The 21398-nt window shown below is 42.4% G+C and overlaps 1 protein-coding gene across 5 annotated transcripts in view; it reads left to right on the forward strand.

The window, feature by feature from the left end:
- Positions 1-21398, forward strand: part of TRAPPC9 (trafficking protein particle complex subunit 9) — an 839741-nt gene that overhangs the window by 490264 nt on the left and 328079 nt on the right. The window lies entirely within an intron of this gene.

The raw sequence follows: 21398 nt of genomic DNA on the forward strand, positions 1-21398 counted from the left end.
GGCAGGCTGTTCCAGACCTTGGGGGCTCGGACAGTAAAGAAATTCTTCCTTATGTCCAGCCTGAAGCAATCTTGTAGTAGTTTGTGACCATTTGTCCTTGTCATCCCTTGGGGCGCTCTGGTGAACAAACGTTCCCCCAGATACTGGTGGTCACCCCTGATAAACTTGTAGGTGGCCATCAGATCACCCCTGAGCCTGCGCTTTTCCAGGCTAAAGAGCCCCAGGGCTCTCAGCCTGTCATCGTAGGGTCTGCTTCCCTGACCTCTGATCATGCGCGTGGCTCTTCTCTGGACTCTCTCAAGCTTCTCCACATCCTTTTTGAATTGTGGAGCCCAAAACTGGACGCAGTACTCCAGCTGCAGCCTCACTAAGGCCGAGTACAGGGGGAGAATGACGTCCCGGGATTTGCTTGAGAAGCATCTATGGATGCAAGCCAGCGTTTTGGTCGCTTTACTAGCCGCAGCATCGCATTGCAGGCTCATGTTCATCTTGTGGTCAATGATGACCCCCAAGTCTCTTTCTTCCATAGTGCTAACCAACATAGCACTGCCGAGCCTATAAGGATGCTGCGGGTTTTTTTTCCCAAGGTGGAGAACCTTGCATTTATCGGTGTTGAACACCATCAGGTTCTCGTCCGCCCACTTGCTGAGCCTGTCCAGGTCAGCCTGGGTCACCTGCCTGTCTTCTGGTGTGGATGCTTTGCCCCAAAGTTTGGTGTCATCGGCGAACTTGGCCAGTCCGCTTCTGACTCCAGTGTCCACATCATTAATGAAGATGTTGAACAGTATGGGTCCAAGGACAGAGCCCTGGGGGACCCCACTGGTCACAGGACACCACGATGAGTGACTTCCATCAATTACTACCCTCTGGGTCCGACCCCGGAGCCAATTTTCCAGCCAGTGGATCGTGGAGGACCCAAGGCGACAATTGGCCAGTTTCTCCAAGAGGCGATCATGGGACACCAGATCGAAGGTTTTTTTGAAGTCAAGATACATGACATCAATCTCATCTCCCTTGTCCAGGTGATAGGTCACATGGTCGTAGAAGGAAATGAGATTGGTCAAGCAAGACCTACCCACAACAAACCCGTGCTGGCTATCCCTTAAGATGTTGGCGTCAGCCAGTCCATTAAGGATGGCCTCCTTAATAAACTTTTCTAAGATCTTCCCTGGGATAGAAGTCAGGCTGATGGGCCTATAGTTAGCCGGATCCACTTTCCTCCCTTTCTTGAAGATAGGCACCACATTGGCCTTCTTCCAGTCTTCGGGCACTACACCAGAGCGCCAAGAGTTTTCAAAGATCCGCGCTAGAGGCTGGGCTATGATGCTCACCAGCTCCTTGAGTACCCTGGGGTGAAGATTGTCAGGGCCGGCTGACTTGAAGGTATCCAGCTTCTCAAGATGTTCCTTCATGAAGCCAGCATTAATGGAGGGCAGGGGATCACCCTCACCCGGACTTCCCGGCCCTGTAGCGGGCACGGGCGTCCCGTGGGGCTGATGAAAGACCGACGCAAAGTACCTATTTAATAGGTTGGCTTTTTCCTGGGCGTCAGTTGTCAGGTGCCCCATCTGGTTCAGCAGGGGTCCAACGTTGCCCCTGCTTTTCCTCCGGCTCCCCACATCTCTGAAAAAGGACTTTTTATTGTCCTTGATGCTCAAAGCTAGCTGGAGTTCAGTTGCAGCCTTGGCTTTCCTGGTCTGCTCCCTACAGGACCGGACCAGTGCAGAATAATCCTCCTTGGAGGTGACTCCCATCCTCCATCCTTTGTAGGCCTTTCTTTTTAGCCTCAGGAGGTCTGCTAGGTCCCTGGAGAGCCAGGGGGGCTGCTGTGCCCTCTTGCTGCCTTTCCTCCGAGATGGAATAGACTTAGTTTGTGCATTGAGGATTGTTCCCTTGAGGAGCAACCACTCTTCTTGAACTCCCCTCTCCCTGCGGTCACAGTCCCTTAGGGCCTCACTGACAAGCCTCCTGAGCTTGTCAAAGTCGGCTTTCCTGAAGTCAAGGAAACTGACTTGTTAAACTGCATCCTGTTCTGTTCCGCCCACTGCCCCAGTCTGTCCAAATCTTCCTGGATTTGCTACCTACCTTCTAGCTTGTTTACACCCCCCCCATAGTTTGGTGTCATCTGTGAATTTGGACAGGGTGCTTTCTACTCCCTTGTCCAAGTCACTAAAGAGGAGATTGAACAACACCAGTCCCAGGACAGACTTGGGAGTCCGCTGCCAACAGTTCTCCAGGTAGAAACCAACCAGTCTACCACCACTCTCTGGGTGAGTCCCATAACTGGACTGTGCAATAATGTACATTGCAGCTGTTTAGCTTATTTATAAGAATTCGGAGCAACACTGTGTCAAAGGCCGTTTAAAATTCGAAGTAAATAACATCTACCTCTGTTGCTTCATCCAAGCATTTTGTGACCTGGTCGTAAAAAGAAAGCAAGTTAGTCAGGCAGGATCTTAAACATTTTGCAAAATAGCCTTGTTTGAGGCAATTTATGTCCTCTAGCAATAAAAAAAAAAATATTGGCCCCCATGTTAACTTCTTATTAAAAGGATATTTTAAATTAAATCATGGTGTCTACTGTTAATTTGATGGTGTTAAAAACACTGATGGAAGAATATACTTTAGGCTATCCGAGAGAGGAATTCACAGGAGTGGGCTTAATGTAATTTTGTATTGGTTCAGTCAAACTGTGCATCATTTGGTCAATTTTCTAAAAAATACCAACCTTATTTAAAATATATGTGAGTATCCATACGTCTTGATACACGCATGTACATTTGATGCACAGAACAGTATTGTAGCATACATTCTTCTATAATCCTTTCAGATCTTGTATATTAAGTGGACTTAAAATAGAACATTTTTGCAAAGGACCTTTCAAAGACTTACCTATGTGATGCAGAAAGTGGTTTGGGTTTCATGCATTTGCTTCTCATTGTGGACCACAGAATAGATGAGAACAGAAAAGAAGTATTAAGTGACTTTACAATGGATGGTTACTCAAAACACAGTTCCGCTTCCGAGTTCTGTTTAGCTCATGTAGTCTAGTTGAATTGTGCATAGTGTGCAGACCATTACTGGTCTGACTGTAAGCCAGCACAAAAAAGCTGAGCCCTGAGAGCTAGGCAATGTCCTCTAAATGGTTGTGTGATAGCGTTGCACACTTTTAAATGTCTTCTGTGATCAGTGTGTGTGTGAGAGTGGGGAGAGGGGGCGGTGTTTCACTAGTGGCCAAAACAAATCCTACTACATATGCACTTGTTTGCTTTGCAGTGAAGTCTGGAAAATGTTTAAGAGTCTTCAGGAGGTATATTTATATTTATATATAACAATACGTTCTTCTTAGCTTAGTTGGATCCTGTAGGCCTGTTAGTTGTAAAATTTTCAGGTGAAAACTTTATTTATGGTCAGCAAAGGATTGTTTGTTGTAGTAATATTTAATTTATTTCTCTTGCAAAGGCTTTAGTTGCATACTTTTTATGATTTACACATTGGAATAAATAGGCATTAAAAAAAAAAGCTTATTTTTTTAATTTTCACCTTGTCTTGAGTCTCTTCACCCAGGCATAATATTTATGAGAAGTTTGTCAGAGTTGGAATAATTGCAGATATTTCCCAGTTTCTATGAACTTGTAATTTTAGCTTTCTTCAACAAAGTCCTTTATGTCAGATGCTATGTTGGGTTTTTTATTTTGTTTTCTTTTCCATCCATGCAATTATAAATTATTCTCTTTTAGTTATTGAGAATGATCGTATTGATTTCCAACTTAAAGCTGTGGAAGTGGGGGTGCAAAGAGGGGGAAAGGATGCAGATCAAGGAAAGAAAAGATACAGAAGCCAAAGAACAGATGGTTATTTAGGATGGATTCAAGTCAGCAAGGCCTGATGAAATGCACCTTTTGGGTGCTGAATACACTAGCTGATGAGATCTATGATCCATTAGCAATCATCTTGGAGAAAGTGTGGCTAAAGGTAACATCGCCAAGCACCGGAGAAATGCAGTGGAGTCCCCGTTGTTAAAAAGGGAACAAGGACCTTCTGGGAAATCATAGTGGCCAGCCTAACTTGAACTCATTCCTATTGTAAGCCCCAAAATAATCAGTTTGCAGGCACATTTAGGAAAAGATGATATCTAGCAGCCAACAAATATTTGCTGAGAACAAACTAGGCCAAACCAAGCCAGTTTCTTTTTGCAAGGGTAATCTTGGACATTTCACATAGAGAAGTAAGCACAAATATACACATGTAATCTGACTGGGCAGCAACACTGCTAAGAAGGATGTGGGTGTTATAGGGGATGACAAACTCAACACGAGTCAGTGATGTGATGCTGTTCCAAAAAAAAAACCAAGTGCCATCTTGAGTTGCATTAACAGTAGGTTAGACCTCAGCTGAAATACTTTATCTGGTTTTCTTTGGGATGCTTTCCAATGTGGCTACATCTTACTAAAATGTGGTGGTCAAAACAAAGAAAATAATCAGTCTTGGAAACATGTTATAAGTACTGGAAAGAGCTAGGAATGTATTATGGAGAAAGGAAGGAAAAGCAGGTGATGTAATGGTTTCAGTTATTTGAAAGGGTACTGTAAAGAGGATGGAGGATTGATCTCCTTATCTGCTTAGGTTCAATGAAGCAATGGGGTTCAGGTTCAGGAAGCAATGGGTTTAGCAATTGGGTTCAGGAAGCAATGGGTTTATATTATAGGAAGGCAGATCCAGGTTGTATCTCAAAGCTTCCTAAATGTTAGACTACCTAGGTATTGAAGGAAACTGGATGAGGTAATTGCAGAAGCACTTCCATTGGGGGTGTTTTAAGAAATGCTGAGTAGTCTGCTGTTAGTTTAGCTACAGTAAAACCTGCTTCTGTACAGGGCACTGGACTAGATGACCCTTATGCTCCCTTCTAGCTCAGTGATTCAAAGCATATCTTGGCTTTGGTGAGAACCTGAATTCCTATTTTAGATCAGGCAGCTGAGACTATCTTTGTGCTATAGCAGATAACTGGTCAACTTTTAGGTTTACGCGTTGTGAAATTAGGTTTCCCCATGGAGCTTTGAACTAATTTCAGCATTGCATTATTCAGTAGGCTTGGCATCAAGCCTAGAAAAGATTAATGATAATAGAAGGGAGCAGATTCCTCAATTTATTAGTTTTAGTATCAAACAGGAGCTTTTCAAAATGCTGCCAGGGGAAGAGGGAATCCAATTTTAAAAAAAATTTTACTCACCAAATTATACAGTTACTTAGCTAGAAAAATTATCTCTAGCACTTTTAACATCCGAATCCGAGTTACGAATCTGCAGGTTTTTGGTGTCCGTTGCTACTGTTGTACGTTGTAGTCGCTAATCTTTTTAATGAAGAGCTTTTAGCTTGGAACGATTCTATTTATAGTAAGACCATTAGAGCATAAAGCTTCTCATTGCCATTCTGCAGCATGTAGCTCAAATGGTTGTCAGTGGAAAAAGAGGTATTTTTAGCTGCAGCATTCAAAACTGAGGCTGAAAGGTCAAGAATTCTGCTGGGGATATGTGGTGCTACATCCGCGCTATCACACATCTGTAGTTTACTCTCTTATCATTCCTCAGTAATAAGATTTCTTTATTGTGACAATAAAGGTAAAGCATCAAAAGGATCCCATGCATGAAACAAATGCACCGGAAAGGGTACCACCTCCAATTGTGTTTAAATGTTCTTTTCCTTGTGCGTGTGATTTTTCTTTTCCCAAAGACTTCTTTCAAGAAGACATTAGTCAAAAAGATTCCACTGTAGGAACCGTGCTTTGTATTTGTCCTACTCTTCAAATAACTAGCAGTCAGCCGCAGCAGCAAAGAATCTGAAGAACATATTTTCCTGTCTGATATATAAGCTATTCACTTTCTCAACAATGCACTGCAACAGTATGGGAGAAATAACATCAATGCATCATTTGCTAAGAAAAGATTTTTGGAGACTCGTTTTGGGAATTCGAGGAATGGACTAATGGCTGGTGGGTGGCGGTTTATTAATGTATGTACTTTGCAGTCTAGCCCTTCTTGGTTCACAGCTATGATCAGAGCTGCAGAAGTTGGGCATGTGGCAGACGAACATTACCCTAAGCCCCACGTTGCATGTTGGTTCGATAGAGACAGGTGAGTGATGGGTGAGTAGAGAGTAGAAAGAGTACAGCAACAGGACTCTAGAGTTGCCTACATTAGCTAAATACACAGCTTGGAAAAAATCAATGGGTCTTTTATATAGTCAGGGCTGGGGGCAGGGCGATGTATTGCAACACTGAAAAAATTGCAGCCGAGGGAGGGAATCAAAGAAAAGTCCAAGGGAAGAAAAAGCTTTTAGAAAGATGGCTCATAAAAACAAAAGGAAATTCATATTACGTTAATGGAGCTTTGTGCTCTTTTTAAGAGAGAGGGATTTGCTAGCATGTTTTGTCGTAAAGACCAATAAGCAGTTACAGAGCCCTTTGTATTCACAAAGTGCCGGGCAACATAGAACAAAAATCCTTAATGGTAAACTGTAGGTTTCTAGGCACACTGCCTCAACTTGATTTGACTTGCCTTTTACGAATCCTGTCACATACTCGCACCGCTGTGTGTCATTCTCACCCCTGTAACGCATAGAGTCCATTATCACATATCTTGTAAAATAGAATCCTATCCGGAAATTATACCTTCTTTTTTTTCAATAGCCCCATTCTTTCTATATACGCAAGACAGCCTTTAACACCATCTCCCTCCAATCCCATCTCCAGTTAATTTACAGTAGTCAAATTGATTATTGCTGTTCCGTTCGTTACAGAAGTGCCAGACAGCAGCTGAGACCAGGCCCCGAGCACTGCATGAACATAGTAGACAGCTCCTGCCACAGGGAGCTTACAATTTAAATAGGCAAGATAAACATTTGGGAAAAGGGATCCAGCAGAGTAATGAGCTGCAAACACGGAGGCCAGGCGGAAGGAAGCTGAGATCCAGTGGTTGAGGCAGAGGGCTGATGCAAAGAGCCAGCTAGCCCGTGAGAGACAGCTCAGAATAACCAGTATGGAAAGCCATTCGGTGGCAGTGCGAAGGGCTGTCAGTCCCTGCTGCAGCATCTGCTAAGGCTGGTTACTGTTTGGTGCCTAGGTCTGGCTCTTTCCAGCAATTTTTTTTCAAACCAACATGACTTGGAAACAGATATCTCAAGAGTCTTGGTGTCCTTCACAGGAGAGATTTGCTTCTGCACAGTTCTGGGTCTGGTGAAAAGGGCCTACATCAGGTGTGTTCCATCTCCATCCTGCCCATCTGAATGCTGGAGCACCTCTTGAAAGTGGTTTTAATGAAACGGTTTCCTGAGAATGATTACCATGACAATCCCATGCCCACAAAAAAGAGAACACAGTAGCTATAGGGGTAATAATATTCACAACAATAGCATGTCCATGGAAGTCAAAAATGACAAGATCGCATCACTGTCATCAGTAATTTTTAAGGAAAGAGACGATCTTGAGACTGACAATGCATTTAAAAAGAGGTTTGTACAAATATCAGGGAAAGTTGGGAAATTTTTGAGACTGTGACCATGACATGAGGACTCCTTTTAGCTTTCTTGCGAAGGAAACAATATTCCAACCAACTTTCTGGCCCTTGGACTATACAAGGGATCAACATAGCTGCAGAAGAAGCTACGTGCCCTTGTTATGAAGAAGGCTAACACTATACTGGGCTGAATTAGTAGGAGCGTTGCCAGCGGATTGAGGGCAGTGATTATTCCCTCTGTTCAGCACTGGTGAGGCCACATCCAGAGTCCTGTGTTCAGTTTTGGGCCCCCCACTACAGAAAGGGTGTGGACAAATTGGAGAGAGTCCAGCAGATGGCAAGGACAAATGGTTAGGTGACTGGGGAGAGGCTGATTAAACTGAGTTTATTTAGTTTGGAGAAGAGAAGACTGAGGGGAGAGTTAATAACAGACTTCAACTCCCTACGTAGTGGGTCCAAAGAGGACGGAGCTGGACTGTTCTCAGTGGGGGTAGATGGCAGAACAAGGAGCAATGGGCTCAAGTTGCAGCAAGGGAAGTTTAGGTTAGATATTAGGAACAACTTGCTCATTAGCAGGGTGGTAGAGCACTGGAACAGGCTACACAGAGAGGTTGTGAAATATCTCCGGTCTTAGAGGTTTTTTAAGACCTGAGTAGACAAAACCTTGGCTGGGATGATCTAGGTGGGGATGGTCCTCCATTGAGCGGGGGGTTGGACTAGATGTGACCTCCTGAGGTCCCTTCATGTGACACGACTCTGGAATAGACTCCCAGCGGGGGTGGTGCTGGCATCTATCCTGGAGACCTTCCAGTGGAGACTGGATGCACACCTTGCTGGGGTTATTGGACCCAAGTAGTCTTCCCTGCCCATAGCTGAGGTGGGGGGAAGGGGGGGGGGCGGGCTGGACCCAATGATCTCACGAGGTCCCTTCCAGCCCATAACTTCTATGAAACTTGTGTGAATCTTCCAACACCAACCTTTTATCTTACAATTGTAGAATTATACAAGCTTAGCTGAGGTCGTGCACTGCCACGCTGTACCTTGAACTCAAGAACTACAGAGCAAGACACCAAAAATATATCTTTCACGATTGCAGTGGTGTTTGTGAAGAAAGGGTTTGTGCTGTGTCCTAACCTTAGTATAATAATCGTTGTTAGTATACTCTGTTGAAGTGCTTTTGCTGACTTAACTGGTTAAGAATCCAGGAACTTGTTTTCTGTAATAATAATAATAATAATAATGCACAAAACTGATGTGTATAATATAAATTCAATGTATATAAATAGTATGTCCATACAGTGTACTTTTATATTAATAGCTCCCTTTGTCTTGATGCCTGATACATTTTCTGGTTGTGTGAAATTCTCTGCAATTTTGCTGTCTCTGTTGGCTTTCTGTTTTGCTTACTTTGAATAATTTTATTCTCATTTAGGCTTGAAACAGCTTTATTTTATTTAAAGCTGTTATGTTTGTAACTTGCAACCATTGTGACTTTTTTCCTGCAGTTATCTGTTTAATGTCCTAGGTTATAAATTGCCTTATTGGATTTTTTTTTTCCATCAGAATTAAAAAAAAAAACAAAACCAAACAAAAAACACCTCTCAATTTTGTTTCCCGACTGTGGTGTTTGTCAGAGAGAGGTAAAAGACAGCTCTGCTTCCAAGATTTGGGTTTTAACTCTCAAGGCAGCTCAAACATTAACATAATTTTGAAGCGCTACTGAGATTCAGGAACTAGCGACTGATCCACCTTGTAGCAAATTCCTCAAATATAAAATAAATTAGTCACTTAGAGCCTTTGTATTTTTTGGGAAACGGTATTTCTTTGCTGCCCATCGTATACAGACAACCCCCCCCCCCCCCCAGAAGAATAGCCTCTCTCTTATTGCTCTGCAATACATATGCCCACACAGATTTATCACGCTATATTTGTCTTGCATATGCAATCAACTTTTGCTGTTGATTAGTGCTTCATTCTTTTTATTTCTGAAGTCCCTGGTGACTTTTTTTCTTCCACAGAGAAGGAAATCTGTCATAATTGTATCTTTTGGTGACAAGAAATCTATTTGTTGGCAGTTGCTGTTTTCCTAAGATATGTATTGTGGTATATCATTCACCTATTCTCCTTCTGGTAGTGTTTGGCTCTTCTGTGGTCCTTTTCTATTCCTTTTTCATTGTTGTTTTTTGTTAGCAAGGGAGCATTTTCACCTCTTGCTCTTTAAATATATTGGATGGCCAGGTGAGGATTTTGGCAAACATTGTGTTGGCCTGATTTTAAGAACCAGTCAGCAGCTGATGCTCAATTTTGAGCCAAGTGCAACACCCCTAAAATGACCGATCACCACATACCCAAGTTGATAACTTGGATACCTTTATTGATGCACAGTAGCAACATATGACGAATTAGCAAGCAAGCAAGGGATGCACACAGTAAGACAGATGTCTGGTCAGCATGTGCTTGTCTTCTGCGGGTCTCTTGCTTCAGTTTGTGGTGGTCTCGCCTGGAGGAAGTTGCTGAGCGATGAAAACACAGCCTCTTTGTACCTCTCTAGAGTTATACCTTTAGTCCATTCATTGTATACGTAGCTGGCGCTCATTCATTGGCGGTCCAGTCTGAAGTACCTTGTCCAGCCAAATGGGGTTTCATGCCCCAGGTGTCTGGTAAGGCGTGATCATATAGATGGGGTCTTCCCATCCTGCACCAGGAGTTTTACGTACTAGGGCAGGTTAATTCCTGCAACTGTGCTCTTATCTTTTGAATACATGGGAGATGGGGATGCTTCTCTCCTCAATGCTCCTTAGACACTCTCTGCTCCTCCAAAACATCTCATATCTCTGGAATGTGAGAACTGCCTGGTTACAGAGCTGCTCCCTTGCTAGGCCATTTTGCTTTCTATCACACTAGTTAGCCACACTTATATTGAATATATTAAATAATAAACAATAAGCACTGAATAAGCACTAAAATGCTACAAAAAAATTGAACTTTTAGCTATCAGGTTGCAAAATGTGTCTGCCTTCACATGCCACAAGTTTAACTCACTTTTAGTAGATTCAAGGCCTAGCATAACACCAACAAAGAACAGCATCCCAGGAATTCCTACATCGTTAGTTTGTGGTTGAAATAGAATATATGTTTTTGATAGAAAGCCAGTTTTAATTTAAACATTTCAAGTGTCAGGAATCTATATCTTGGTAATTTGTTTAATGATTAACAGCCCTCCCCGGTAAAAAAAAAAAAAAAAAAATTATTGTGCTTTGCTACTGTTCTGAAAGCTTGAACTTTCAGCCACCGTAAAGATGTATCTTGGGACAGCATTTTTCTCAGACAGAATCATTTTTTAAATGACAAATGCTGTAATTTCCCCCCCACCCTTATGTAGAGCTTTTCATTGACTGCGTGAGAGGTGTAGGTCACTCCAGCAGCAGCTATAGAGTCAAATAATAATTAATTTGTTACTCGTATGTAGAACACTGTGAAGAAATATAAGCAACAGAAGGCAGAAATGCTGCCTTACCTCAATTACTTAATAGTAAATATGAAAATAAAATCTGTCGTAATTGTAAACTTTCCAGGAGTTTGTTTCAAAAGATCCAGTACAACTCCCTGCAGTCACTTTCATTTGCGAATAACCGGGGATTTTAGTTTTTTTTATCAGTGCACAATCTTGTACGCTCAAGTAGAATCAGTGACTTGGATGTGGGTGTGAAGTGTACTCTGTCCAAGTTTGTGGACAGTACTAAATTGTGGGGTGAAGTGCACACTCCGGAGGGTAGGGAAGGATTGCAGGCAGACCTGGACAGGTTAGAAAAGTAGATGGTACACAGTAGGATGCAGTACAACAAGGACAAGTGCAGAGTGCTGCACCTAGGGCACAAAAATATCCTGCACATCTACTGGGTGGGAAGTGACCCTCTCAGCAGCGCAGAAGCGGAAAGGGATCTCGGAGTCATAGCGGACTCCCAAGATGAACACAAGTCGTCAGTGTGATGAAATCATCAGCAAAGCTACCCGCACTTTATCATGCATCAGCATCAGCAGATGTATGACAAATAGATCCAAGGAGGTGATACTTCTCTATGCGGCATTGGTCAGACTGCAGGTGGTGTAGTACTGCATCCAGTTCTGGGCGCTGCGCTTCAAGGAGGATGTTGATAGACTCGAGAGGGTCCAGAGGAGGCCACTCGTATGGCTAGGGGCTTACAGGGCAAGTCCTATGAGCAGAGACTGAGGGACCTGGACCTCTTCAGCCTCTGCAAGGAAAGGCTGTGAGGTGATCTTGTGGCCGCCTACCAATTCATTAGGGGGATGCAGCAAGGAATCGGAGAAGCTCTTTTCACCAGGGCGCCTCTTGGGGTGACAAGGAACAATGGTCACAAACTGACAGAGAGCAGCTTTAGGCTAGATATCAGGAAAAACTTGTTCATGGTAAGAGTGGCCAAAATTTGAAATGGGCTTCCAAGGGAGGTAGTCCTCTCCACTACCTTGGGGGGTCTTTAAGAGAAGGCTGGATAGGCATCTGGCTGGGTCATCTGACCCCAGCAGTCTTTCTTACCTAGGCAGGGGGTCAGACTCAGTGATCTGTTGAGGTCCCTTCCAACCCTAGCATTTATGAATACAGTGTAAAATATTATACCTGTCCTGATGTGGCCCTTATGTACAAAATTGGGTTCCTAAAAAGGTGGACTTCAGTATTCCTAAGTGCATAACCACTTCCAGCATCCATTTAAATCACTGGCAACTATAGTTAAGTGACAGTGTTTAGTAATTTCTGCAGCTTGTATTTTAAGTCATTTAGCTCCACAAAGAGAACCATCAAGTTATGCTAGCACTTACTCCTATGCTTTCAGTTTTTCATTTGATTCCCTTTTCTAAAGCCCCATTCTTTAATGGCAGTATAAACCCTGTTCATTAGAACTTCCAACTCCCACCTGTTTTTAATTTGAATTATTACATTTCCCTGATTTGTGGAAAATGTACTTAGATCATTTCACCACTTTCTAATAACCAGTGTCAAAATCTTGGAGGAAACTTTCTTCTAAATGGTAGAAAATTAAAAATGAATGTGTCGTTACTCAGTATATGCATCTTCTGTAGGTAGGAGTAGTGATTACTATCTACTTTCAGATCAAAATTTGAGGTCTCACCAAATTCCAGAATGAGATAAAACCACGGAAGCAGCCTTTTACAATAAGGAATCTATGAAAAATTCAAACCCTAATGTAATTTATCAAATAACACATGGTCAAATTCACCATGACATTATATACTGTACATTTATGCTGCAGCTGAGGTTTTGTGGAAATCTTATTATCCATGGATTTAAGGTGACCATCTGTTGGTGGTAATGCTCAAATGCATAGGCCGAGATTTTTATTTTTTTGCCGTTTTGTGGATGAGGCTGAAATCATTGTAATGCCTTCATTACAGTAGCATCCTCAGTGACCACATCAGTTATGATTGCATGAAAATTTGCATTCCTCCCTTTGTTTTCAGTTGTTTATAGCTCTGAAACATCATTTTAGATTGAAACTTTCCAAGGTTGCCCATCTAAGTCTGAGCAAAATAATCCAATTGTTCTAGCACGAGGAAAATGAAGGCATATATTTATCAAATGATATTAAAGCAATTGTTTGTTTGTTTTTTCCTTGAAGTTCACCAACCAAAAATGTTTAGGGAAGCACAGTTAGGACTGGCCAATACTCTTTTGGCAGAGGGAGTGTCTGAGTATTCATGGGAAAGTTCTATTTTTTTGATTGATTGAATTATGAGTCATTGAAAATGCCTTGCTGGGCATGTACAGGCCCTTTTATTTGGAGGGGGGGGTGTACATCATGGAGGAGTCAGACTGCCCATGTCGAAGCGGCTGACTTAAGCCATGGACAGGTGGTACATTTATGCTGGGAGAAAAGCTTTTCTCATAAAAAGAGTGTACAGCCATTCAAGGGGTTTCTTCCAGAAGAGAGCTGGCTCTTAGGCAAGAAGGTGGATCAGATACCACAAGACGATCTTTCCCCTTCTGGTCTAATTTGAATGGCTGTACAAATTCTAGCCCTTTCCCCTGGGCTCCCTTACTGCCAATTGCGGGGGGGAGGTAGTCTCCTGCAGTGTGAACCCAGGAGGGTTTTTGCTTAGGTGTGTCCCCCCGTGCCCAACCTGCACACTCAAGATCGGTAAGTGAGGCTTCTGGAGTTGCGGCCCCAGGAGCTGGGTTGTACAGGTGGCAGTTTTAAGCCAGAAGCATAGGGAAGCTGGGTGAGGAGAAACCACCCCAAGCCCTGTTCCTGACCCTGAATTGGCTCGAAGGGTTCTGATTCAATTTGGAGAAATTAAAGGCTCTCCTGATTCGATTTGGATTTGGAGAATCCCCCGTCAAATCGAATGAGCAACCGAAGGTTCGCACAGCCCTACTTTACATCACAGCCTTTGCACCCCTGCTGGATTCATGTGCTGTGATTTAAAGGCCGACAGGGCTGAGAGCTGGGCACAGAAAGACTTTTCCCACCCTTTTCCCAGTTTCCCTACTCCTCTCGTTGTAAAACTGTCTATTGGCAGCTTAGGCCCTTCTTAGGCAGGGGGAGGGAAGAGGCTGTCAATTAATGGGCTCCACTAATGGCAGAGGTGGCCCATGGAGCAGCTGTCGACGTAGCTTTCCAGACCTGGTGCCAGAATGCATATACGCTTCAGCTTCTGGGCTGTTTTTCCCAGAAATTTTCACTGCTAGAAATGAATACCTGTGCATGGTCTTAGCTGCTTAGTGAAAAATGCTAGGTTCTGCTACAAGGGTCTGGCATGCTTTGTAAAGGATGGAAGTCTTGAGGCAGGGGCCCGCTGTTTTTCCCCATCCTGAGCACTTTAGGATGTTTGCAACCTAAACTTTTTTGTCTAGGCTTTCTTTTAAGATCTTCTCTGAGCAAGCTCATTCTCTCTGCCATAGTTGCTCTCTAACCAAAGGATCTTTCAGGTAGAAAAGCCAAGGAAGCATCAGATGAGAGAGAGCAAACTCAGACGCTGGATTAAGAGTTCTTGTAATCCAAAAAGTTTTGGTGAATCTGCTCTCAAATACGAAATGTGTTTTAAAAGAGTATCCCAGTGTCATAGAAGTATCACTTATTTTCTTGTAAAAGAGAAATATCCTCAGTGCAGCTAAGGACAGGAGATCAGGATGTTGCGGTTGTGGCATGGGAAGATGTCACAAAGGAAGAGGAACTACAGCAGCATTGTAAGCAAAATGTTACTTTAGCCTTCAAAACCGTTTTCTGTTCCCTTCCTTCACTAAGTGTCATTGGCTCCACACCTTTCTACACACCTAAGCCTGAGGGTTTTGGAGAAGGGTAGTGATTCTTGGCAGGGTTCCAGAAACACTTTCCAAACTGGACTATCAGGGATGCCGTAGATTGGGAATGGTATGTGTTAGACCCCAACTCCATGCAGCGCCCAACGACTAGGGAAGCAATGATCCAATTGCTTGGGATCCAGTTGCTCAGGGCGCAAACACCAGCACACATTGCTTGCAACAGCTGTATTCAGAATGGAGACAGCTTCGGGCAAAGGTCCAACAAGCTGGGGACCTGCGCTGAACATTAGTTCTTTCCACATTTATACACCTTGGTTTCTGCTGATTAACATTTATGCCACCTTTGTCCCTCCTTTGTTCCACCCATATACCCTCCTATCTCAGGCTCGCCTCTGTTTACTGTTTACTTCATTAGCATGGAATTACCTATCCATTTCATTCATTTGCATGTCTTTTTGCTATGAGCGCATGCGTAAGACCATGAGCCCGGCTTTTCTCGGTCAATTGCTGTTTCTTGCTGGCTCCTTCTTCATCCCCAAGGTCTTGCTTCTGCTTTATCTCCTGACGATAGCTGGTGGGCTGCATCTTGTTCTTCTTGCACAATGAGCTATATATCTTTACAACACTACTCCATTGTTAGGAAAATGCTTGCTTAAGCATCTTGCAGTGTTATTTTTAATATATCATTCTGCCTTGTGGTTAGCAGCTTTGCTGGCCACAGGCTAAAGCCTTTTATTCAGCTGCAAATTCAGTGCTCCCCAAGATCCAAATGCAGTCACCCTAACAGTGTGCACTGGCAAAGATCCCTGGAAAACTTTAAAAATTTGCCATGACTTTGGAAATTTCTTAGTCGAAGCTACCTTCAACTGCAGGATCAACTGCAGCCTTCCCAGGTGGTGGATTGCATAAAGTCTGTTGAGTCCAGTTTATCTAATCTAGCTAATCCAACTCTGCATTCAGTCTCCTTCATAGAGTATCAGTCAACACAGTAGTTGTAACTGAGAGTTTAAGTGCAGAAAGTGCCTTTGGTTTGAGCGTTTTGGTCTTGTCTGGATTTGTTTTGGAGTTGAGAAAAAAAAGCACCTCGCACTTTTTCAGTGGTAGCAATGGTGGGAACACTAGCACAGGCAAAGCTCCAGATAGCTGCTGACATTTTAACTCTCACATAATTTAAATTTACTCAGATAAGGTCTATGTGATATATAGTAAAGAACCACTGCCCGCTGTAAAGTGCCACGCTTGCCCTAATGCAGCACCTGCATTGACAGATATAGGATGATTAGAGAAAAGACTACATGTAGAAGAAAAAAGTTCAAATGACCTTTAACACATAACAAAGTTATGGGACAGTCTCACTGAAACTTCTTGATAGTTTTTGTTTTTTTGTCTTCTAGTTGACAAGTTTTTTACATTTAATTCACACTCTTCTCCTGGTCTTCTAACCCCCCAGCACACAGTCCCAGTGAAAAACAAGGTTATGATCTCTTTATAAAGTTAAGAAACTTGCCAGACATTTGTAGGAATAACAATAAATGTATTTATCAGGTGATAAAATATTTCTGTGTGGTATTACTCCTGAATCCAACTATATTTCATGGTTTTGGCTGTCAGTGGGAGGAGTTTTACATGTATTGTACTGACATGGCTCTCCCTCTAAAATACATCATTTTACTAGCAAACAATCCCATTGTAGCTTTAACGTCTAAATAAATGTCTTTTGATTCAAAAGCAGTGATATGGAAACAGGTTTAAAATATATTGGATTTTGATTTGAATATTTTCAAACTACCATCCATCCATTAGCCATCACATTTATGAAATGCTTAATACACCCGGAATGGAAACACATACAGACCTATCAGTAAAATCTGATTGCTGATTTAGCTTCTCAGAAAAGAAGCTTCAGTAGTCGGTTTTGTCATCATCACTGTGGCTGCCTGTAGCTTTCTGTTCTACGTTAGGCTGCCCATGAAAACTTTTGGAAACTTTAAGGTGCATCATCTTGCTGCATTGGTTTCCTTTTTGTGCTTGGGTAGATATTCAAGATTTCTGAACAGTTTATGGATCCCACCATCAGCTTGGGAGATCATATTTCCCTTTGTTCATCATTCCAAGAATGGGGTTCATCAGCGGTGCATGCTAAGTAACCCAGATTCAAAGAACTAGACGCATGTGATTTGGTAGAAGGGGTCTGTGGAACTCATATTTCTGCCTATCCAAGTTTAAGGCTCATCTGGTTTGTCTTGTTGGTTAGTAAGTATGATAAAACTCTTTGAGACATAGAAAAAGGTTGCCTTTCTCTGCCGCTTGTTAATATACAGTTGGTTTATATCCGACAAATGTGCCTAGGCCTGGGCAATGGGTACCTGTTTCGCATTATAAATAATTACTTACATTTTACTTACTTTTTTCCTTTCAGAAAATGTTGCCATAATTCCATTTCCAAGTGTATTTACAAGAAATAATTGTAAAAAAAAAAAAAAAAAAAAAAATGTTACTGCTGGATGGCAGCTAAATTAGTAGAATCTACCAGAAACTTAATAACTCCTTATCCTGCAGCCCCAAAAGCCAAACCCCAGCTACTGTTGAAACCACCACAGAAAGTGTCTTGGTAAAAAGATACAACTTGCGGCATGACTTTGATGGTCAACGTAACGTCATTGACTGTTGTGCTGGAGTCACTTTATACTGGGGATCCTCACTGCCCACGTTCCCAAGACATTCAGGTCCAGAGACTGTTAGCTTAGGAATCTCAGATGATTTTTAAATACAAGGAGTTAGACCGTCCTTACATAAATTGGGAACCAAAGCCAAAAAGGATTTATATATAAAACATCATGAATTGCATTGAGAAACTAAGTGAAGTCAGTGTGGTCTTTGGAGTGCAGGTGTAAATTCTCCATGGTGACAACATTGTTGTATAAGCAGATAACCACGTTCTTTGCTAATCCAGGTTTTCAGGTGGCCCTCAAGGGCTGTCCCTGCAAGACAACATTGCCAAAGTCTTCTCTGGAGGTGCTAAAAGCATTGACAGCTGTATCAAAATGTGTGTCAGAGGAATGGCATGTGCCTTCTCACTGTGTACGGTTGGAGAAAAACAGTTCATTGATGTGCCCAAAAGAAGACGATAATCCACCAGTGCTCCTTGCAAACTTAAGTAACAAAAGATGAGCAGATTTCCTTAATTAAAGGGACAGGTTGTACCATCCCCATTTATTTGGTTATTTCTCAGCCCGTTCATTTTGTGTTGATGTGTCCACGGGTAACCTTTTGCTTTCCCTGTTTGGAAGGTATCAGTTAGCCCAATCTAAGAGATAAGGAATTGGAGAACTTTCCATCCATTGTGGCTCCAAAATAGAGCTATTGAAAAAATGATGAAAGGAGAACATGCCAGATGCTTCTTTGTGATGGGTTTTTCCTCTCAGGCCAATGTTGGGATCGTGTGAAACAATTGTAGCTTTCATTTTATAAAGATGGTTTCTTTTTTACCATTTTTGATGAAAAGAAAATGACACATTTTCTCAGGGAAAGGATCTTCTACCAAAACATTCGGATCTACCCTTGGAAGTTTGCTGGACATGGCTTGCTACTTTGCTAGCACAATTTTATAATTGTTTTCCCTCTTCAGTATGCCATGCATCCCTCTATGCTGGTGTGAAAACTGAATTGCTTTTGCTGTATTATTTACTTCCCTCATTATCATCAACTTTGTTTTGAACTTGTAGTGCAGGTTTCTAGGAATCCCGCACTGCCATAGACCGTCAGTGCAACGCACGTTTGTAGCAGACTTGTGAGTAAGCAGCATGTGCATATTTTTTTATGGCACGGCGGGTGGCACCTGAGAGTAACTGGTTCAGAGAGACAGCTTGCTTAGTCAGATCCTATATGTGGGTAGACAGAGTAAAAGAAAGGATACTTTTCTTGCCTGAGGACATACAAGGTGTGATGGAGTGGGCAAATAATTCAAGCATCATTAATCCCTATGCAGGCCCTTGGTCTGACCAGGAGACATTTCCTTTTGAGATTGGCTCAAAATGCAATTAAATCAAGTGGTGATGACTCAAGCTTGGGTTTCCAGTAGCATTCAGTACACCTCTCTCTTTCTGTTCAGGGTTTAATAGCTCATAGGGTTTGGACTGATAGTTTGGTAAAAAGTTAACTATTCTAGAATCCAGATAGATAATTGAAAGTAACATTTGCTCCCTGCAAATATTTCACAGTTCGCAATTATTTCCACTATCTTGTAAAGCCAGTATTTTCAGTTACAAAAGTCTTGACCCCTTCAGCTTCTTATACCTACTCATTCCCAACTTGCAACCACAGATTACAAGGTAATTAGAAGCATTGATTTTTTTTTTCTCCAGAGTTGTGTGCATAAATGTATGTGAAGGAAGTAGACCGATCACGAGGGAGATGAACAAATAATGGTTTAATAATCACAAATCTAATTGAGAAAGCAGCGTTAATTATTTACAGAAAACAGTTTATCATAAAATGGATTTTGATAGAGGTCTAAATTAAATGATGGCAGCTGTTTCTATAATGTCCCCCGGGCTTGGAAATATATAACTGAGGTCAAATTTGACATCTAAATTAGGATGATTTTTTATTGTTTTTCTTGGGCTTTGACTGCATCGTTATTACGACTACACCAGTTGTAATTTTAAGGAAAGTCTTGGAGTAGACAACACAGTTGCAATAGGGGGAATGACTCAGTGGGAATACTAAGATTTAAGGTAATGTGAAGGATACAAGGATGTGGTTAAAAAAGAAAAAAAGTTGGTACTGTTTTCAATACTATTAAAAAGTAAGCTCTGCATTTCTGTCAGTCTCAGTTAAATTCTCAACAGAAGACCATGCTCCCCAGGTAATTGATTTTTTTCCCCCACTATATTTCTCTCTCTCTCTCTCTTCTCCCCCCCCCCCCCATATCTACATATATAATGCGCTTAGTCCATCTGTCTGTCCGTAATGCTCTTTAAGGGTGCCAGGAGACAGGTGCAATGGGGTGGGCAGAGGAAAAGTGGGAGCCGGGCTCCCAGCTACTTTGAGGCTACTGTAAGCATTGGCATTATTTGAAATCCATCTGTCATTCTTATATATAGAGTGATTCTTGCCTACAGAATCGAGAGAGAGAGAGAGAGAGAGATGGTCTCATGTAGCGTCTGGCTGTGACCCTGTAATGTCTACTTTTGAATAATTGTTTCTAGCATGCAGTGCTTGGTCCTGATCTAAGTGATTTTTCTCTAAATCAGTTAAATTTCTTTACATCTGGGATGAAGCATTGTGCACTGACATTCCTGTTTGTGAAGGCTGGTCCTTTACCCTAGAGAGATGAAGTTGGCTGCTGTTAGCCTGGCCCTCAGACTCCTTGCAAATGCAGTCTTTATTGAATCAAATTTGGACTAATCCTAGCGCGCGCGCGCTCTCTCTCTGTGTGTGTGTGTGTGTGTGTGTGTGTGTGTGTGTGTATATATATATATATATTTTTTAAAATATATGTATGTATATGCATGTGTGTGTGTATTTTAAAATATATGTATGTATGTGTGTGTATGTAGGTGCATATATGTATTTAGGCACATTGCTATATGTCATCTGTTCATTAGTGAGTGATGGTGGATATTGCAGCTGTTCTACTGAGATTGGTGGTTCATTTTCTCTTGTGGCTGTAAAGACTGATGTTAGACTTACAGGTCCTGCCACAGTGGTCATAAATGTACATGGCATTAGGGGCTACTGTACTGACAGACTGTTTCCTTCAGTCACGTTTCTGTTGTGATTCGAGTGACCATTTCTCATGGTGGTGTCCGACTCCATGATTGGGAAGGGAGCACCGCTTTGGACCATCTCCCGCTAAGACGTCCCAAAGGTTTGGGTCAGCCCCAAAAGCCTTCATATCCTGCTTGCCCAGACGTCTTTAAAGTACAGTCTTGGGTGCCTACTCTTCTCTCCCATACAGGATGTCCTTCAGGATGTGTCCACCTTCCATCCTGTGAAGATGGCCGAGCCAGGATAAGTGCCACTGTTTGAGTAGTGTGATGATGGTTGACAGGTTGGCTTGGCGATAACCTCTGTATTGGTGATTCTGTCTTGCCACTTGATGTCAAGGGTGCACCATAGACAGTGTAGGTGGAAGCTATTCAGCTTCTCTTCTTGATATGTTGACCGTATCTGGCTGCTGTACATAAGGACACTGAGGACACAGGCTTTTTACACAAGCAGCTTTTTGATTGTGAGTTTTGTATCGTTCAGCACTCATTTGGAGAGCTTAGTGAAAGTGGTAGCTGCCTTTCCAATGCACACATTTAGCTCTTCATCCAATGATAGGTTTGTCGTTCACTGTGGATCCAAGGTAGCAGAACTTACTCACTGCTTCAAGAGGTGTGTTGTCAAGGCTGATAGATGGTGACTGGTGAATACCCTGTCCTAGGACCACAGTCTTCTTGATACCGATGGTCAGGGCAAACATCCTGCAAACATGGGAGAGTCAATTCATAAGTATTTGTAGTTGGCTTTCTTCATAGATGATGAGTGCAGCATTGTCAGCAAAAAGGATCTCCCTAATAAGTATGCGCTTCGCTTTTTGT

Source organism: Alligator mississippiensis, chromosome 3, assembly GCF_030867095.1.
Source record: "Alligator mississippiensis isolate rAllMis1 chromosome 3, rAllMis1, whole genome shotgun sequence".
Taxonomy (NCBI): Eukaryota; Metazoa; Chordata; order Crocodylia; family Alligatoridae; genus Alligator; species Alligator mississippiensis.